Source organism: Scleropages formosus, chromosome 3, assembly GCF_900964775.1.
Source record: "Scleropages formosus chromosome 3, fSclFor1.1, whole genome shotgun sequence".
Lineage (NCBI taxonomy): Eukaryota > Metazoa > Chordata > Actinopteri > Osteoglossiformes > Osteoglossidae > Scleropages > Scleropages formosus.
In genome coordinates this window covers 11,235,857-11,256,631 of record NC_041808.1, presented here as the reverse complement: position 1 = coordinate 11,256,631, position 20,775 = coordinate 11,235,857, and the positions used below count along the sequence as shown (strand labels likewise).

The window sequence follows — 20,775 nt, the reverse complement described above, 5'->3', positions numbered from 1 at the left end:
AGAAAGAGGGATACAAATCAAACATATGGACATTTACTGTATCCAGTTTCAGTGCCGAAACAAAATATACCAGAAGGTTTGCTGGATCCCGATCGAAATCTCCGCTGCCACTATGCAAAAACACTTTGGTGCAATCCTCCGAAAAGATGAAAGAAATGGGCGGGAAGGGGAAGCGGAACTCTGCGGAAAGAAAGGTGATATCTTGGCAACGCTCAAGGTAAAATGTACCATATGGGTTTTCCAGATCGCTTAAACTCTGTTTCATCTAATTCAATTCTCTTCTTGTAATGATTTTATCAATGGTGGCATCACACTGATGTAGCTTCATTAATGCAAGAACCCAAACATTTCTTATCTGATCTGAGGCATGCTGCCGATTTGCTGTGTGCCATGCTGCCGCAGGGGCTTGTGCTGGGCTGATTCACCATGCCTTCCCTGTAAGGGGATAAGCAATAACTATTAATGAAAATGCTTCTGATGTATAAGGGGCAGCAGGTGACGTAGCAGTTAGAGCTGCCCTTTTGCACTCAAAGTACCTGCTATAGTACCCTTGAGCAAGGTTTTTACCCCAGAATTGCTCCAGTAAAAACAACCCCCTGTATAAATGAGAAAAACACTATAAGTACATTTCACTACAGAGGTGTGTACATGTAAGTTGCCTGCAACACTCCTGAATTGCTGTTGCAACCACGTGATGGAGCACTACTAGCTAATGAGTATTTGCTACCAGTGCTACCACTTGCCTGAGGGCTTTGTCAAGGTGTGTGCCAGTGCACTCTTCACTCTGTCTTTCTGGCATGGCATCTGGCAAAAATCAAGGTGTCTCAAAGAGAAGGGTGCCCAGTAAGTTGAACATCAGGAAGGTCACTGTAAACCGATAGCTGTCCAAACTCTGATCCATGATAAAGATCAGTGTTCCTGTCAGTCAGAGAAGTGGCCCACACTTGAAATCTCATTACAGCTGTATTTGAGCCTTACCCAGTGTCCCCAGGTCAATTTAATCAGTGCACCAGGTCATAGGCACAGCAAGTTCAAATCAGTGACAATAAGAAAGGTTATTTATACCAAATGAGATTCAGGACTTATGTCGTTATTGCTTCCTTAAATTGTATTCAATTCTGTTACAGTCCCGTTATTTTAATCCACCAGCTCCTTAAGAAGAAGTCTTTTTTCTTTTCTTCAGATATTTTTCAAAATTTGGCAACCTCAACTGATCCTCCAGTCACAAATATATATTTCATTTGAAGCCTTCTGGAAGCAGGGAACGAAGGTACTTAGTATGCACCTACTCGAGAGATGATCATCGGTGCATCACGTGGAAAGTAACAGACTAGGTTTACGTAAGAATCATATGTCAGCAGCTATGTCTCTTTCTCTTAATGTAATGCAAAAATTGTATTTTCGCCGAGATGTACGTCGCTTTGGAGAAAAGCGTCTACTAAACGAATGAATGTAAATGTAAATGTACATAATTTCCATCTGTTGCAGTCATGTTGCGAGCAAAGAAACAAAGGAAACCTTTGAGCTTTCGTTTGAGTCATATCTGCCTGTACTCTCTACGGGAGACCCTGATATGTCAGCTGATGTCCACCTCTGAGCCTCTGAGCCTCTGTTTAGTTCCCCCGTCTTGTCCTAGAGTGTAAGCAGGTGTGAACAGGTGCAGCACGATGCAGTTGTGCTCCACTGTAACAACCTGCCAACACCGCTGCCAGACTGGACACAGTGGAGATGCTAGCAAGATAGGCCTGGAAAGCTGCCCGGTGGAATACAAACCTTTGGCCAAGACTGCAGTACTATACTCCCAGTCACATACATGGGAACAGTACCGAAACAGTGCCCTTTCTTTGTAAAATATTTATTATTAGCTTTTACACATTGTCAAATTTCATTAAGGTAGACTAAGTAATCACTTATTGCAATGAAGAGGGAATCAGTGTGAAATTCTCCTAATGACAGGTAAGCAAAAGTGTGTGTTTGTGAGAGAGAGATGCTAGGAATTTTGGCCTTCATAGGGAACTAAATAAAACATAAGGTTTATTGGAAGCACATATATGCAATGGTGTAATTACTGAACACCCAGCGTGCAGTGCAATGCGTTCCGGTTCCAGAGATACACCAGCTAAAATAATGTTCCCACAATGCCACAGCAACGTTCCGGACAAACTGTGAGCCAGCTAAGATTACAACACTACAGACCAAGCGCATAAAACCTTTATGGAGTTCCACATGGAACATTAAAAGAAAACAGCCCATATATTAAAATAAACATTTCCGTCTGAAAGAAACAGGACCTTTTTTCACTTTTGAAGTTTGCTCAGCTTGGCACAAAGAACATGGCAGTGCCCATAACATCTGGTTTTCCGTATGAATATTTATTTCAAATCGCTGTCATCGGCATAACTGTGAATATGTTGAAATGCAGAAATCGTATGGCACTGCATTTATGACCTGACCAATGAAAGCAACAAGCGAAAGCATTTTAATGTTGTATGTAAAATAGCGGGTGGCACAAGTGAAAGCCATGTGGAAGAACGACTCAAATTCAGCCTTATAAGGCCCCAGGATCTCATGAATGAGAGAGCAAAAACCCCCCAAAAAAAATCACTTTAATTCTCATCCATGTGTATGAATTCTTCAAATCAAATTAATTTCTTCCTTACTAGAACGCTACTAAGTGCTAAAACATCTCAAACACATTTTAAGCCATTAAACGGAACAAGAAAACAAATTTAAATGATTACTTTTCTAGTGAATAGTGACAGTGAACTCAGTTGTGCAGTATAATTGCCAGAAATCAAAATTCACATAAGATCTAGTAAATGTAACCCAGAACTGAATAAGCACAACCTTTGTATCCTCCATATAGATGCAGTAAATGAAGTGACACCCTATGTGTAATCGTACATAGTACATCCTCTGTAGTTCAATCAAGTACCACTTCTGTAGGCAGCAAAGCGTCCTCCATCCAAAAAGTATAAAAAGCATCAGATTGCGTTTTTGAGACACTTTGCATTCACATGCAAGAATAAGTGCTTCTACCACTGAATATGGAAAACTGATGACCTCAAACTTTAGAAACTGAGTGAAATAGAGTAGCAGCTAATATTTGACTCTGACAACTATATGATTTACAAGTTTACAAATGTTTAGTTCTCTAGAGCATTTTTAGTAATGTGACGGAAAAACGCAAGGAGGTAAAAGCACAGGAAAATAATATGCGAGTCAATGCAGATTAGCACACGAGCAAAAATGTTCCAGTGACATTTGAATTCAACAAGTACTTTAGGGATATGATGTTTTAAATGCTTCAGGATCAGCCCCCAGGTTCCCTGCTCGCTGTGTCAGAGATGAGCTACACACTTAAGCTCTGAGCAGGAGGTATGAAAGACTTTGGAAAGTAGAAGTATGAAGCTGTACTCAAAGAGAGAGCTTCCCACTAAACTCCACCAGTTCCTATAAGGAAGGCAGCTCTTCTCAGAACAATAAACCCAAAGCCACCATTATCATCCAAACCACGAATCAATCTGCAGGATAAATATTTCCCTGTGCTATACACTGTACTGCTAACAATTTATAGCTTAGCTACATTAACAGTATTAGTCACAGTCAGGCAGGAAGAAGGGGTCTTTTTAGCATATGGTGGCTTGGAAGGCAACCAGGATTAAATTTGGTTTGTATTAAATGGGCTACAATAATTCAGCGTTGAATATTTCATTACGTGGTGAGCACTGCCTTGGTGGATGGGTGGAGGTCTGCGAAGGCCGGGCGGCCAGAGACAAAGCTAAGGAGAACAGGCTGCAATGAGCAGGCAGATGGGTTGGACCGGCGGGGGCCTGGACAACTGTTGGGTGGCACGTTAATAATTGACTGACAGCTGGAATTGACCACTTTTTCAGCAGTATGCTCCCGCGATACCTTATAAAACGCAACACTAAAAGTTTCGAGGTGCTCTATTTTGTTATCAGTCCATCAGTTTTCAATAACTGCTTGTCCAGTGCATGGACATAGCGGTCCAGAGTCTATCCTGGAAAACAAGGGGTATGAAGCAGGGTACCACACTAGTCAGCCACAAGCTGTTCACACACACTCACACTACAGGCAATTTAGAGTCACCATTGTACCTTAAAAATATTTTTTTGGAATGTGGGAAGAAACTGGACCACTTGAAGGAAACCCAGCTGAACATGGCAAGAACATGCAAATGTCACACAGGCTGAGCCACATTTGAACCCGTGATAAATCCACAGCTCAGGAACTGGGAGACAGCAGCACTACCTATTGTGCCACCATGCCATCGATTACATCTTTACTAGGATATTTCAGTTCAGCAATTCATGTTAAACAATCCTTTTCAATAGTACAATAGCAGGTCCTCCGCCTAGAACTTTAAAAGACAGTCTTTGTGTTAAAAGTCATGTTTCCTTTGCCCACTTGTTGCCCTAATAGACAAGTACGTACACACACACACCCACACACACACCCACACACAGAAACCACTTGTCCCGAGTGGGGTCGTGGCGAACCAGAGCCTAACCTGGCAACACAGGGCGTAAGGCTGGAGGGGGAGGGAACACACCCAGGACAAGGCATCCCAAGGGGGACCTGAACCCCAGACCTGCTGGAGAGCAGGAGCTGGTCAAACCGCTGCGCCACCATGCCCCCCTCTGTATGTGTATGTGTATGTGTGTGGGTTTTGTGAAGAAATCTAAAATCTAATGCTCCTTATTGTGAAATCCATACTTAGTTATCCGGTTACTGTTAACTTTATTACAATTCCTCCAACAGTTAATTGCCATTTCATGAGCATTTTCAAAGCCACATAATATGTGCCTTATACAGGCTGCTGCGGTTTGTTTTTAAATTGTACGCACATTGAGCAAAGAATTGTAGAGGACCAGTCATTACAGGTATATCATCAAGAAGCAAGCAAACTCAAATTGTGCCTTTTAAAATGCACACAATGGCATGTTTTCCATTTACAACAACATTTTGAAAGTAAGAGAACACGCAAGGAGAGCTGTTGTTTGCTTCACGTTTTTCTAATCAAACGTTTTTTTTTTCCCCTGATCAGCGGAAGATTCCCCCAAGGAAACAGTCCTTTCTTGGGAAGGCTGTGGAATCAGCCATAAGTGGTCAGAGTCTATTAAAAGTGATGATCGCGGGAGCAAGATTTAAAGGGAACGGGTGCTCTCCAGTGCCAGAACCACCGGGGGCTACTGATGTACGTTGGCCAGGCAGAAAACGGAGGCGCCGGGTGTTCCGACAAAAACACTGATTGTTGTCAAGTGCAACATCAGAATGGAAGAACTAAGATCCAAGAAGACTCCGCACACGAGGTTTATCTGTGGATACCCTTCTCAATTCTCAGACTCTTGTTGACTGGAGAAAAGTAGAAGTGCTTGCTTAATTCTACAAAAATGCACCAGCAATGCTTTCTTTGCTGACTAGCCAGACCCCTTTTAAACCATACAGCAAAGAATCTTCTGATTCTGCTTGACCAGTGTGCCGGGCCTATGGCAAAAGGCAAGTCTTACTGCAACAGCACCATTCTGACTGGCTCTCTTGCCACTATTCACTGGGTCAGGTTTGAAGGTGTGAAGTCCTATTGCCTTTGCCAGCACCATTAGGGTCACTTACTGCTGATGTTCTCGTCTAATTTCTCCCAGATTCCAGTAGGACAAGCCTGCCATCACCTCCGGCTCTTCACAGGCCTCCTGTCAGGGCAACGTGCAGTCAAACCAAGGATCAAAGCAATCACGAGTGCCCATCTAGCACAGGGAGAGGAGGTAGGAAGGCCCTAGAAAACAAAGCTATCAGAGAGGTGCCTCCTTCTTACGTGCAAAGAAAGAAGGCCTAAAGAAGGAAGGATGAAGATGAGGGGTTCGAGTCAAATGAATGTGGGTGGAACACAATCATGGAGAAGAGAAACCCAACCTGGTGTTGAGAGTTCAGTCTTTTCAGAGCTGAATCTTACTCTCCTCATTGTGAACCAAAGCATGGGACAACAATTTAGGACAACCTTGACCAAAGAAGCCTATTCGCTTTTGTCACAAACATTGAATAACAGTGGAAAGAAGGTACCACAATTCAGATGAAGGGTTACATTAACGAGACATGGGAGTTGATCGAGTGACCAAGAAGTCGCTCAATGTGACACAATGTGAATGATAATTACACGAAACCAGAGATAAACAGATTGAGGTGCACGAGAACTGTCTGCCCCACTACTGAGACTATAATGACGGGCTTCAGTAACTACATACCATGACTAATGTCTTAATCTTGGAAAATTGACTGCTAAAAAAACATCTATTAGCCCAAAAAATCCTGAACTTCGGTACTGTTCTTCAACCAACCTGCAAGGTCCTCGCCATACTCTCCTCTGTGCTCTGCACTGTTATTTCAGTGGGTCAGACTCTCCCCCCATTAATCCTTCACCTCACCCCCCCACCCCCCCCAGTCCCCCACCATTCCCGCAATGGGACCTGTGCATCTGATGTACAGATGGTCTGCTGTTATTAAGTGCAATTGGTGGTAATCTCAGGTGATCTTTTATTTCGGTGACACGTCATTTTCTATAATTCTCGCCCAGGCCTTTTAAGTCACCTAAGCGTTTGTGTTAAATGCCGCTGGTGAGTCTCTGCCTGTGTGCCAGCGCTTAATGTTTTGGGTTTTTTTCTGAGATGCGTAAAACACAAAGCAGATGTGCAGGCTTGATCGTTTTGTAGTATACTGTACATGCTTTTTTCTCTTTTCTCCTTTTTAAGGGACGGTACTCCCGGTCCTGATGTACGTCCAGCAGCTGAACTCTAGGTTCTACAAGCTGCCAAAACCTAAAAGACAGATGCTGTTGGAAATCCATCATGACACATAAACCGGAGCCACTTCAGGCCCATAAATCATATGATCAGTGTTTAAGCAGTTAATAATGATCATATAATTTTTTCCCCTCTGCTCAGCATGCGCCCCCCCCCAATACAAAGCATGCTTGGCCGACGTCAGAGCTGTGGATTTTGCAGAATGCTCTCTGTCCCTCATTCCAGTGTAATTGTTTTTTGGGGCATATGTTGCGTGTTATCTATAAAACTTCTTTAATGATCCTTCATTTTTCTGAGGTCTCTGTAACACTAACATTAGTTACATTCTCGTGGTGGCTTTTAACAATCATTTGTTCCCTTCACAAAAAGCAGGAGAGAAAACAAAAGCGGCATTGGAAATCTTGGGGGAAACTGAACTGCACCAAAGGAAAATTTAATTTCAAGTGGATTTGTTAGACGGGGAAGAAACAGAGAAGTAAGAGATGGGTTTTCTTCAAAGAATTAAGAATCATTTGTTCTAAACATTAATCTGTATTTGTTTTAATTAAGGTTCGTAAGCCATGAAGATGACAATAATCAATTAAGAGAAGAGGTGAGAACAAAAAAAGTATCTAGATCACAAAGAATTAGTTCAGCAATCACTGTGATCTGAAATTCAATATATTCCAGAATTAAATCTAATCAAAAGCATTTTTTTTTTTTTCCATAAAAATGAGTTCAGTAAACACAGCTGAGGAGCTCTAGGCAAAGAGATTCAATATGTCTGGGTTTCCCTACTAACAAAATATCACGGATGTTTCCTAATGGTTTTTGATAATTTCATTCATTACAGATAAATGGCAACACTTTCTTATTTCAAGTCGAAAATCCTGGCGCAAAACGGCCTGAAGATTGCTCCAAGCAGGCTCCAATAAACTTGCATTGAGTTTACACAGTGAAAGCCTTTTTATGTGACATTTAAGCCCATAACTCATGTCTATATTTGTGTCTGCATAGAAGCCCCCGAGTTTCGCGAAGAATATTTGTTTTCTTAGTAATGCATTTATCATTGAAAACCTAAGGGCAAAAGTAAATGAAAAATAGCAAAGTCTGGAGGAAAAAAAATGCTTTGAACAGGTGCTTGGCTGAGAGGGTCATCAGTAGGAACAGCAGAGTGCTGTGGGGAGGGGGACTCTCAATTAAACCACTAAGCCAGAAATGTTGGTTGCCTTTATGAAATTATTAGTAATACTTCCCATAAATTTTTATGTGAAAAAACAGTTTGCAGCAGCCCTGTTTGGGCACGGTCAAAAAGAAATAGCATTCTTTGGATAGCGCTCTGAACTTCATGTTACTCTAATTAATAAGGCATTTTATTGGGATTTTTTGTTTAGTAATTGGTCCCTAAGAGCATTGAAAGGTTTCCATCAAAAGGGTAATACTGATATATAATCTGTTATCAAAATGGACTCCAGGACCTCATTGATTTCAGATGTAATATCTAATAAAGAACAGTGATTGACTGCCTGTGGCTCAAAATGGCACCAGAAATATTTTGAGAAAGGGAAGCCTATAGAACATGAAACTAAGCACTTAATCTTAAAGATCCACTTATCTTTGCAAAAATGAATTTCATGTGTTTCAATGATCAGACCCAAAAAAAAATGACCTTCTTATAAAACAGTCGACATCTGACCCAGCTTTAAGTGAGATTAAGAACTGGGATAAAATTTAGGTGGCGATTTTCCATAAATGAAAACTTGTAATTTACAAAAAAGATATTAATGTAGTGTTGTTTTGGGAAGACTGAAATTTTTATACTTGTGCTGTTACCCACTACAACTTGTCCTTAGGACCAGTCTACAGCCACAAGTATATCAGATGGTGATAGGTTTCTTCCAAGCATTTTAAAGATTGCGATATGACAGGACTTTCAAAATTTCATAATCATTTGCCATAACTTTTGATACTACAATCGTTATGTTCCTCTACTCACATTTCAACTGTAATGACACTTTCAAAAATCCCAAAGCAAGCACTTTTTATGTCTCATGTGGGACGCTGATCTTCTTGTTGTGTTTCACGCTCTGCTTGACTGGGCGTGAATTTCTCACATACTGTGACTGTGTTCCAACAGTCTTCCAGTAAAGGGCGGGCTGCCTTGGACTGTGCCAACAACGTGGAGTGCCCTCACCATCCCGCCCATCCATTTCAACAACAAATCAAAGTGTCTCACTAGTCCAATGACAGTGGTCCTTTTAAGTCAAGCAATTTTATATCCAGCACTGCACATTACAAAGGACAAGCTCCAAGCAACACAAATGGATCAATCGCTGGCTGATGGGAAAACAAGGGCTGACCACAGCCTACAGAAGACCACTGCCCTTTTGGTTTTGGTCAACTTGGGCCACAGAGCAAGGATTCCAATGTTGTTCTGTAACCTTGGTCCTCAAAGCCCAAGTTTCTAGAGCTGTTTCCTTCTTCAGATCTTTCAAAAAGCTTGCTACACCAGGAGGTCTCAAGTTCCTCCAAAGGCTGGCACTGTGGTAGGCGCCAATGGTATGTCTTACCTCCGTTGGAACGAACACTTTACACTGGCACATGTCACCACCTGGTGGTCACCAAATGTTATTGGTGGTCTCCTGTGAACTTATTTGACAGTTTCATTGAGTTTCATTTTTTTGATGTGCCACAGGGGAGAGTCTAACGCAAGATCACTAAGAAACAACATCCCCTGCTCTGTTACCATTTGCTACAGGACACAACCTCACCTTTCTTGTATTGATGCAGGGACTGTGTTACAGGGTCAGAAGACTTCCAAGCCCATTTGAAGAACATTAAAAAAGATTACATTTTAGAAATATGCAAATATGGCATGGCCTAGTGTCCTTCTAAGTTAGTTGCCAAGGCAGTGCAAGGAGAGATCCAAGGCAGGTAAAAACACACAGATATTATCTAAGAAGGATCTACATCTTCATCCTTCTACTGCTTTCTCATTTTTCACAGGCCTAAAATGGCAGCTGAGAGTCATCTTAGAGCTGATGCCATGTTTCTGTAGAGGAAAAGCACAGGCCTCGTGTTCGGTTGGAGTCACAAGAACAGTTCACACCGCAGAGCTGCTGAAATGCACAGTTGTTGCTCCAACACAGGGGAATATAGCTATCTATTTTGGAAAAAGTGAAAATAAACAGAAGCCTGAGATGTAGTGCTTGAAGCAGGAGAGCAGGCTGGATCTGGCGCTCAACATCCTTCCCAAAAAAGACTGCTTCTGAGAAGAAAGAGTTGGGTAAGGAAGCTACACAGGCGTGGCTGCCCTGGGCTCATGGCCTTTCATGTGTCACACTACTGCACAGTCCTCAGGCCGCAGGCTCCCTGTAACAGCAGTGAATCTTTAGCTTCTTGTACCAGCTCCAGGCTCCCCACAGAAAGCAGTACATCACGGTATAGTACCCTTGTTCCACGAGCTCTCCACCCCTCACTGGACCTCACGGGATAAAGAAGTGGGTCTCAGAAACTGTCACGCCCACGTGCTCGAGCCAAATGATCACACCTGCCCTGAATCAGAGTCGCAGGATATAAAAGACGCCATCCCAGTTCACCTGGTTGAGGAACCTCATTGAGTCAACTTCTCCCGCGATAGCAAAAGAATCCCATTTACCTCCTCATCCTTCCACTCCCTCTTTGCCCTTTGTCTTTCGTTCCCTGTTTGCTGCCTTCCTGGTTTCAGATCTCCTGCCTCACCCGATCAACTTAGATTCCTGTCTCGTCCCAAGAACGATAACCCATGCCTGTCCCTGACTACCATCCCAGATTACTCCTTGTCTGTACCACAATAAACAAACCCGCGATTGGGTACACACCAACTCCTCGGTCTCCCACCCTCATCCCCGTGACAGAAACACAGTGATTATATATGAGGAGAGAGTTAGAGGTTGAGACTGGATAGCCATGACCTTAAATCAAAATACATTGTTTTGTTTCTTTACACACCTGCAACAAAGCTCCATTACCTTTCCCATTTGCACCACTAGTGGTGAATAACCAAATAAGCACCAGATTTGTGCATCAGGCTGATAGTATAGACAATAACAGCAACAGAAATGTTTATGTCTTGGCTATGTCTTCATGCCACACCCATCGACACCCGCAGAGTAAGACATCAAATGCTTCTGATCTACTGTCTTTGTACCTCAGTTAACAGTATATTCAGTTAAACTGAGCCACATACCAGAAATACCAGGGTTGTAATATGAATAACCATAACCTAAGAATCATTTAAAACATTGCCTACAGATATAATTTACGCTCAGAGCAACAGTTAGTGCCAATATCTAAAAGCATCTTGGACCGTGGGTTTGGACGTGGGTTCAAATCTGGATCAGTCTGTACGGAGTTTGCAAGTTTTCTCTTTGTTTGCACATGTTTCCTATACATGCTCCACTCTCTGCTCACAGTCCAAAAACATGTTTCTGGAGACCTGGTGACTCTAAGCTGCTTTTTGTGAGTGTATGTATGACTGAATGAGTGTGTATTATTAACTTGCGATGGAATAGCGTCCCATCCAAGGAGTACCCAACCTCATGCCCTATGCTTACAGGACCACAATAGCCCTCCACCGGACAAGTGCTTACTAATTGTGGAAAATGGAAAAAAGGGATGTACACAAATCAATGTACCAAGCTTTAAATTTTTATGTGATTGAAAGGCAATATATACATTTACTTACATTACGGATTCTCGATCCCTGTCAAAAGAATTTAATTGCACAACAGAAGTGGGCAATTCTGGTCCAGTTTCACAGCTAGATGATGGCCTGAATAGTTGTGCTCTTCCGTACATGAGCTGAAGCTGGAACGCAGACTCAAGACAAGAACCGTCTCCTCATTGCTGCACAAACAGACAGACACTACAGGAAGTTGAGAACAATTTCCACTATACTGAGGTCATCACAAGCCCATTAACTATTTATAAACCACTGCCAGCATTCCTTTAGGAGCCCAGCAAGAGTAAAAGTCCTGCCATTTTTATTTGTTTTGTTAAAGCTTTATGAATACGAGTCTGCAACAGGGTGTTGAATCTTGTTGAAAGTAACCACTGCAGACATATTTGCTATGACAAAATAAATAACTCCACACTTTCAGCAGAAACACAGCTCACCCCTGGAACAATTGCCCTCTGTTACTCTCTGAGCCTGGAACAGCACTTTAAACACCCTTCATATTCCTGCATTCACTGATTAGAAATTGGAGCTGTTTGGCAAATATAATCATAGATCTCTTTCTGTTAGTCAGAAAGGCAGTAATGACAATAATTATATAATGATATGTATACTGGAGCAATTGTCTAGCACTACCTTCTTTGGAAATGATTGATTCTGCTTTGGACACTGAAGATGAGTTTCTTTTCAAAGGGCCCCATTGACAGCATCATGCTGCATCTTTGTGAATCTCTGCTCGCTGGGAATCTCACAATGACGGTGGAAAGTGCAAGTTCCAGTCACCCGCCGGCTCATTGCTTCCATTATTGTGTCACACAGGGGGCTGAAGGAGGAACCCACCGAGGAAGCAAAACTGACCCATAATCTCCTGGCCCAGTTTCCATCTCTGCTTTGAGTTTCCGATGGAGATATGGCCCCCTGGTGAAAGGTGGAAGCTATCAGGAGTAACACGTCCTGGCTATGTGAGGCCAGGAGAGTGGCGGAGGTAAACAGTTCCGCATGCACACGGTTTGTTTTTTGATCACCTAAGTAGCACTGTAAGAGGGCAGCCGTAAACTCGGCCAGCGGTGTTAGCAGATCGGCAAAACTGGGCTATCGCTGAAGAGCAACCCCCCAACCTCCCTCCTTCTGCCAGGTCTCAATATTTACAAGAAAGCGCAAATCTGTGAGAAAATTCGATTGAACGCAGATGGCAGGAAATTCCACTGAAATGACAGTGGCCAAATTCAAACCACAAGACATGAAAATAACCCGGCGTACCAGACGCGCCAGGCAGATCCTATGGATTCCTTCCTTATGCAATCTGGGAGCCTGCCACTGATTATCACTTTGACAAGTAGGCAGATTTATTGAACTTCTGTAAAACAAGTAATCAATTTGCGACAAATATATATTTAGGAGATTCATAATGACGTCGTGTGAAATATTATGTTTGGGAGCCTCAGTCATTAAAGGAATTTTCCTGATGGTGCTCGACTCAACACAGACAGCCTGGATTTAAGTAGTTGTAATTGCAATGCAATTAAATGGAAACAACATTTGAAAATGATTATTTCACTGCCAGAGAATTGTAATACCTTCGGCAATCCTCAGTGAAATGCTTACTAATATCCGACAAAACAAGCAGTTTGCATCTTTAAAAGATACATACATAAAAACTGCACTTATTATTGCGACAGTTTGAGATTCATGGAAAAGAAAAAGCCTCCTGCAAAAACAAAGTACTCTCTCTAAGTAATGTTGGCAGAGACAAATAATTTACATCAACTATATAGATTTTTTTCCATTGTTAAAATATGCACATATTTATATTGCACTTGAATTAATGACTATAATGACTAGTTAGATAAATTATAATGCAAACAGTGTTTAAACATATGTTTTCATTAGTCCCTTCCACTGAGTGAACAAAATTAATGATGGATGACCTTTGATTAATAACTCCTTAAAACATCCCGAAACAATTAATTCAATTAAAAGGCAAAAACACTGAAAAATATGGTAACGGAGGTGTTGTCTTGCTTTGATAAGTTTTATTTACGTGAAGTATCTAAGAATTTTGATAAGACTTAAGTTGCATGTACTTTATACCCTCAAATCATCCAAGTTACCTAAGAGGAGATTAAAGCAGAAAGGATGTTGCTGAGGATGTTGGATGATTTTGTCCAAAGAAAGGAAAATTGTTTAAGACCAACTGTTTCTCATAACTCTTCCGAAATAGGGAGCTAAGCTATTATACTGTGGTTGGCAGTTACCTCATGCACCATAGATTAAATAGGAAAAGGGGCTCATGGTGTTTTAGCTCCAGGGATTCCAATCATACATAAAAGGAAGTCGTTCATAGGGTCACTGCTGTTGTCATGGAAGAAGCCCACACTCTGAGTGCCTCCTGACTAGAGCATCCTTCGGTAACCTGAGTGGGGCAGCAAGACAGACAATATGTATGATTATACATCAGGGAATATAGTAGGATACACTAATCTTTAGTGAAAAATGTACAGTCTACATCAAAACGCATCTATGACTGGGAAAGCAGGCATTTCAAAACACTGACTGCAAAATGACGGTATTGTTTTGGAAACTCAATAGCTGGGGAATGTCAGCCACCCATAAAAAATATTGAGATGGTTTAAGGCGGTGCCCAGCAGAGCTGATCACAGCATACTCAGTCTGAAAGTAAACTTATAAAACATTATGCTAGTTTGATCTACAACAACAGAAAACCACCCAGAAGACAGACTTGCCGTCACTGTGCTTGAACGAGGTAAGTGTTAGCAAGGCTTTGAAACACTTTATTTCTTTTATTGCTTGTTCATGTAATTTATTACTACGTCATACTTCTACATGAAATTCCCTAATAACTTTCCCGCACACAGGCACTGGAGGCTGAGGGGGCTACAGGTCTGAGTTCTCAACAAGTGTTCAAAAGCCCAGAGGTGAGCACACATGTCAGGGGCAGAGGTGTCTTCACCTGTGTCAAACCGTTCATGAATTAGTCTTAAAATCTTTTACGGAATACTTACTTATGTTGCAAATTTGTTAACATTTACAAGCTCTTATAAAATTGTTACCAGATTGAGTGTGCTATGGAAAACAAAAATAGGTTCTCTTGACTTTGTCCTATTTTCATTAAAAAAAAAAAAAAAAAAAAGAGTATTAAATGTTAACTTATTCTTTTATTTCTTTTTTTGTGTTTTTATGCCTTTAGTTGCTTAATTATGCAAGTTTATTAATGTACAGAAGCAAGAAATAATATATTAAGAAACAGCTCTACTTAACAGTATCTTAACCACTACAAATAAACCACATAAATATCTCTCACAAAGAACATGGCAATGGAAAATGAGAAACATTACAGCCAGAATTCAGCGAACTGCTCAATGAAGTCTAATGAAGACCTCAGCTTGTAGGAAAACCAGCATTCACAGCAAATCATAAACTAGTGAGACTCCAGCTGCTTTACTATGGAGCAGAAGAAAAAAAAAACCCTTCAATATCTGTCTGGACACAGAATGTATGAATCATTTTTACACACACACACACATTTTCAGAACCGCTTGTCCCATACGGGGTCACGGGGAACCGGAGCCCACCTGGCAACACAGGGCGTAAGGCCGGAGGGGGAGGGGACACACCCAGGACGGGACGCCAGTCCGTCGCAAGGCACCCCAAGCGGGACTCGAACCCCAGACCCACCGAAGAGCAGGACTGTGGTCCAACCCACTGCGCCACCGCATCCCCCTCCACACAAGGACAGAAATGTGAACTCATTTTTACATATTTGGCAAAAAAATGTATTTCATAGCAATGGTCCACACCAGAAGCTCCCTCCAAACACCTATGGTTGACTCAAGTGTTTCACTTTCTTCCACTAGAAAAGTTAACCTTTGAACTGCATGACAACTCAGATGAATGTTGGACTATTTTGTTTATTTTTTTGGAACTTCTCAGATACTCTTACACAACCATTCCTGCAAAACATTGTGATCTTCTGCCCGTGTGAAATTTTTATTCGTATCTGTATGTATTTGCATTTTCTGTATGTACTTTTCGATCCGGTGTTACCCAGTTCTGTTCCGCTGCTAATTAATAAAACAATGAAGCAGTATACCTACGGATTTTGTTGAACTCAGTGTCTGACTTCTTAACCGCACGAATTTTTTAACAGCAGGCCTGTACAAGAAAAATGTGTCACTAAAAAGTAAAAAAGTAACTCATACAGCTGATGTGTCTATTTTCCCGTTACAGTAGTCACAGTTTTAATCAGCTTTAATTAACTTCTTCTTTGGATTGCTTTTGGTGGATCGGACGCAGTGCAGACTGACGCACGCATTTTCCGGCTGAATCAACAGCTTGGATTGCATCAGACAGGACCTTGCCATCCAGTTCAAACAGTACGAGCAGTGTACGCGTGACGCATGCGACAGGCTTTCCCACGTTCAGCGAGAGAGGCTTCGGCAACGGTCGAGAGCGACTAAGGATGGCCCCTAGTACTCAGCAGGTCGAATGTATTCTGCTGATCGCTCCACCGTTTCTGCAACTCCCTTTGAACTTTGTGTGACAAGGAATTTATTGCATTAGCAAAAGCTTCTAAGCGCACTGATTCAAACATTCAGAACATGACTAACAGCGCATAACATCTGTGAAATGGCATTAGTCACCAAGAAGAAACTCCGTGTACCAAACCACCAGCCATTAAACCCCTTTTCCTATTTACAAAGAGACCATTGACAAGGAGTAAACAGCATTTCTATAACACTTATTAGCAACCAAGCTGGCCTGGGTGAAAAAAGAATGCGCAATGATTTTAGTCTTAGTCAGTGTGCATTTCAAAGTGTGTTCGGGAGAGCTTTAGTCCTGAGAACTTACACACAGGCCTTGTGTTTCTTTTCCAAAAACAACATTTTATTAAAAAGTGCAATGCTGAAAAACTCCAGACTGAACACAGAATACTTTTAGGGCTAAAAACAAGTGTATCCATGAGCTGGAGGTCCCCCTACAAAAATCATGCCATGTTCCTCAAAGGTTTTAACCACATAAATTAAAATTCATCTGCTGGCTTGTTGTCGAGGGCTAATGGTCGCTGGGATGTTTAGCGAGAAAGTTCAGCAGCAGTGTTGGAAAACCATTCCGAACACACTAGACGTGGAGACGAAAGCGGGTTGGACAACGGATTTACAGTGACAGCAAGACTGAAGCAAACACAATTGTCCCCTTATGTGAATGAAATAAATACTCATTATGTAATAGCTTACTGAGGCAATAGCCATAAATATGTTTCATTACTTTCATTAGGCATACATGGTACAATTATATTAAAATTCATATTCAGACTGGTGAGCAGGATGGTTTACCTCAGCACTTTTAACACCACCTCAGCAAATACAATAAAGGTCATGAAAATCCAGGAAAAACCTTTTAATGAGGAATAAAATTTTATTACAGTAAATGATGAAGAGGTGCCTCTTTAGAGAGGACAGGATATAATCTGGGAGGAAATGGTGCACATTAATTGAGCCTCCTACGTATGAGTCATCATAATTTTGTCTGGTTTCATGAGCCGTCGGGGTCCTCTATCTGTCCGCTTGTCTGGTTTGTGTCCAGCACGCCTGCCCCTTTTAAACCACGCTGATTGGCATTTATGGCAAAGTACTTTCTCAAACTAAATAAAAATCCTGTCCATTCCTGTACGAGAATGTTTTCCAATAAGTGCTCCAAACTTATAAAAGGCTTGCTTTTCATTTTACTTCATATAGGCAACTTTGAAGTGTAAATGCATGTTTACTTAGGAGGAAAATAAAGTGAAAGGAAGATCTTAAAATGTGAAATTGTAAGCATAATCTCCTTTTGACACTGGATACCATGTGACATAATCCATTGAATAAACAGAAAAAAGACCTGCTAGCATCTGGTTTAGGGCATTATTTTTTGCTTGTGATTTAGTGTACTTTGCCTAGTAGTGGTGTAATTGTGATTTATCACATTACTGGGTCCAGTGTATGTTTTCTAAATCCTTTACAGTACCAGGCAAATACTTATTTGTAATATTGATATTGCAAATTAAAATCATGTTCAATCAAATGCCCTGATGCTCCCCATGATATAAAGAAGCAATTTAGAGACTGTGCTTGTTTTATTCAACCCTCCCTCAGTCTCACCTCACCTCACCTCTGGTTGTGTGAAGATTCTACTGCGGCAATGACAATAAGACGCCTACACTGTCAGCCCCAGGTACGCAGGTCTACAGCACCAATCTGCAATTCTTACACATTATACAATTTATGGTTTTATTTCAAATACAGGAGGGTGTGGTGGCGCAGTGGGTTGGACCAGGTCCTGCTCTCCAGTGGCTCTGGGGTTCTAAGTCCCGCTTGGGGTGCCTTGTGACGGACTGGTGTCCCGTCCTGGGTGTGTCCCCTCCCCCTCCGGCCTTACGCCCTGTGTTGCCGGGTAGGCTCTGGTTCCCCGTGACCCCGTATGGGACAAGCGGTTCAGAAAATGTGTGTGTGTATTCTGGGTCCTCATCTTATTTTTGTGCAATCTGCAGGCTACCGTCATCATTTTTTTTTAATGTATCTTTGTGTCAAGTGACTTACAAAGTAAAATCTGTACAATAAGCAACATAATTATTCACCCCTTTACAGAGCTATGTATTCTTAAGATATCAGTTCAGGGCAAGATTGTTGCTCAAGTATACTACATCAGGAGTAGGATTGAAACCTAGGACCTTCTCATTACAAGGTCACAGCTACACTACCCACCTATAATGCAGCATACCTGTGTATGTAATGTGTAAAATACTTATTGTAATATATATGTAATATATGTATTTAATATTTGTAATAATTTTTTCTCATCCATTTCTTGAACTTGTTACAGTACCATTTGAGTTTTGGGTTGCAAATATGTAAGCACATTAAGTTAGTATTTCGAAAGGCAAACAGCGCAATTTCTGAAAACCGCCGAGCATGTCCAGTAACACCATCTGAATCTTTTTAAGTAATTTTACCTGAATTTATGGTATAATAGTCATGCAGAAGACCTGGTATACACCATCAGTGTGTCAAGTGACAGTGACATCCACAGCCATTGACATTTCTGAAGTGCAAACTTATTGCTTATATTAGAATTCCACATCTCTAGCCCCCAGCCAATCCACAGAGTCAATCATAGCCTTTTAAAGTGGAATTCAGCTTAAACTATATGGTCAACTTAATTGTAGTACAAAGTAGTTTGGAGATGCGGCTAACCCCATGTACACCATGAGACCATATCAAAAAACAACCCCAATTCACAGACATGCTTAAAGATGTGGTTTACAATGCATTTTTCTCATGTTGAATGGAAAACATATCCCATAGCATTGTGGTGATCTAAGAAACCATAAAGGATTTTCTTTGGGGGAGAAGAAGGAAGGCTACAAGACATATTTTTTCAAACTGAGCACAGAATTGTCTTTCATCAAGTAGGGCCATCACTTTTGATGACAGCTGGTTTCTTTCATTCATATTTGAAGTGCTGAGCTGAATGGGAGAGTCTCTAGAGGAGTACTAAGTGTATCTGTATCTTGTGATATCGAGGAACACAGAAAAGGCCTCCACAAATATGTCCTGTGTTGTGTTCCTCACTTCAAAGCCATCTAGGGCTGGTTTTTTTTTTTTTTGAAAAGTGGAACAAATGCAAAAATTTGTAAAGCTGATTGCACAGTGAATATGCCATTAGTTATGAAAAGTCTCTGAGGGGCCTCCGAGGTGGCATGCACAGGCTTGGTGTTAATAGCATTGGAAAAGCGTTTGGGATTAAGAAAAGCCTGACATAATGGCCAGATGACACTGCGCACACTCCAGTTCACTGGTTGTCTGGCAACCAAAGACAGAAAGTTAATACCCTTAGGAGGGGAGAGATGGAAACAGAGCTCCGACTGCCGGTGCCACTTACAAACCCGCTCTGTAACCTGGCATCGCCTGATGTCAGGATCACTTGGACAGTTCCTGCTGGTCAGGACCCTTGCCGGTAATTCCAGCCCCCAGGTTATAACATCAGCGCTATTCCCCAGCGGAAAACATGCAAGCAAGGAGCAGTTTAAAGGCACATAATTGGATCACAGAAAAAAAGGTTCTTTTACAAGGAAAATACGGCTGTCAGATGGTGGTATGGGCTTGAGCTGAACGTTCCTCACGTAGAAGAACTGCTTGTTGGGTCAGGGAGACCTCCTCCAATTAAAATGTGTTTGGTTTGAGCATTTAATATTTTCCAAACCATTATAATTGCTGTGCGCCCATTTCCAAAGGCCAGGGGCCCCACCCTCTGCCTCTCAGATTACTTTATTATAATTAATACAGCCCAAGGCAAGCAGCAGTGATGTAATTGAGTTATTCTCTTCTTTCAAAAAACACTCACTGTAACATAGTGGAATTCCCCTAATCTATAAACCTAATGTTAGCCAGTAACAGCCACCATGCTAAGCTATGCCTGAGCGCAGGAATCAGATCAGTTTTCTTATCCAAGCAGCTTTGAAAAGGAAAAGAGTGCAACCAAATTAAAAGAACTTTTCATGATGAAAATATGCGGCACCAAATGACTATATTTCGCTGAGGATGTAGACTTGTGGGCCAAAGCATCTGCAGGGGAATAGATCTCACCGGACATCCACTGCACAGCTAGATCTATACTTTTAGATGATTTGTAGCTCTTGGAAAGCCAATGAGAGATTTAGGGGAACAAATCTTCTTCATAGCAAGCAGATTAAAGCTGACACTTCTGCATTGACCACTGAAATGGATTAATGGCTAAAAAGCACACTCCATCCCTGAAATTATCCTTCTGCTCTGTCAGATCAATTTGTAACAACACAAGGTGTGCTTGGCCTGCACAAAGTCGACTAGGCAGCCAGCCACCTGTATTGCCGTCACTCCCCTTTTGCACAGCAAACACCAGACACATGTCCAAGTCAGCAGATAATCTTTCCTAGGCCCATCTCCTCGAATCTACCTTTGGGCAGACACAGAGTACAGTTCAATTGTAAGTTTATGGAACTGGAAGTCATAGGCTGCACGTTTGGGGGATGGGGTTGGGTGGTTTTGAGGGATTCAGGAGAAAGGGGATCTTGCCACAGCAGCAGCAGGGCCCCATTATGGCCCTCATCTGGACCAGCCATTCCCCATGCACAAAATGCATTCAAACTTAGGAGGCTGTTTTGACTAAGCCGTCCTCCAAAGGGGGCTAAGCATGGAGACTCGCAGCATTTGCTAAAGATTAAGA

General features: G+C 41.7%; 1 protein-coding gene across 1 annotated transcript in view; it reads right to left on the bottom strand.

The window, feature by feature from the left end:
* glis1a (GLIS family zinc finger 1a) overlaps nt 1-20,775 on the bottom strand; it is a 91,880-nt gene that overhangs the window by 55,632 nt on the left and 15,473 nt on the right. The gene's annotated exons all lie outside the window — the stretch shown is intronic.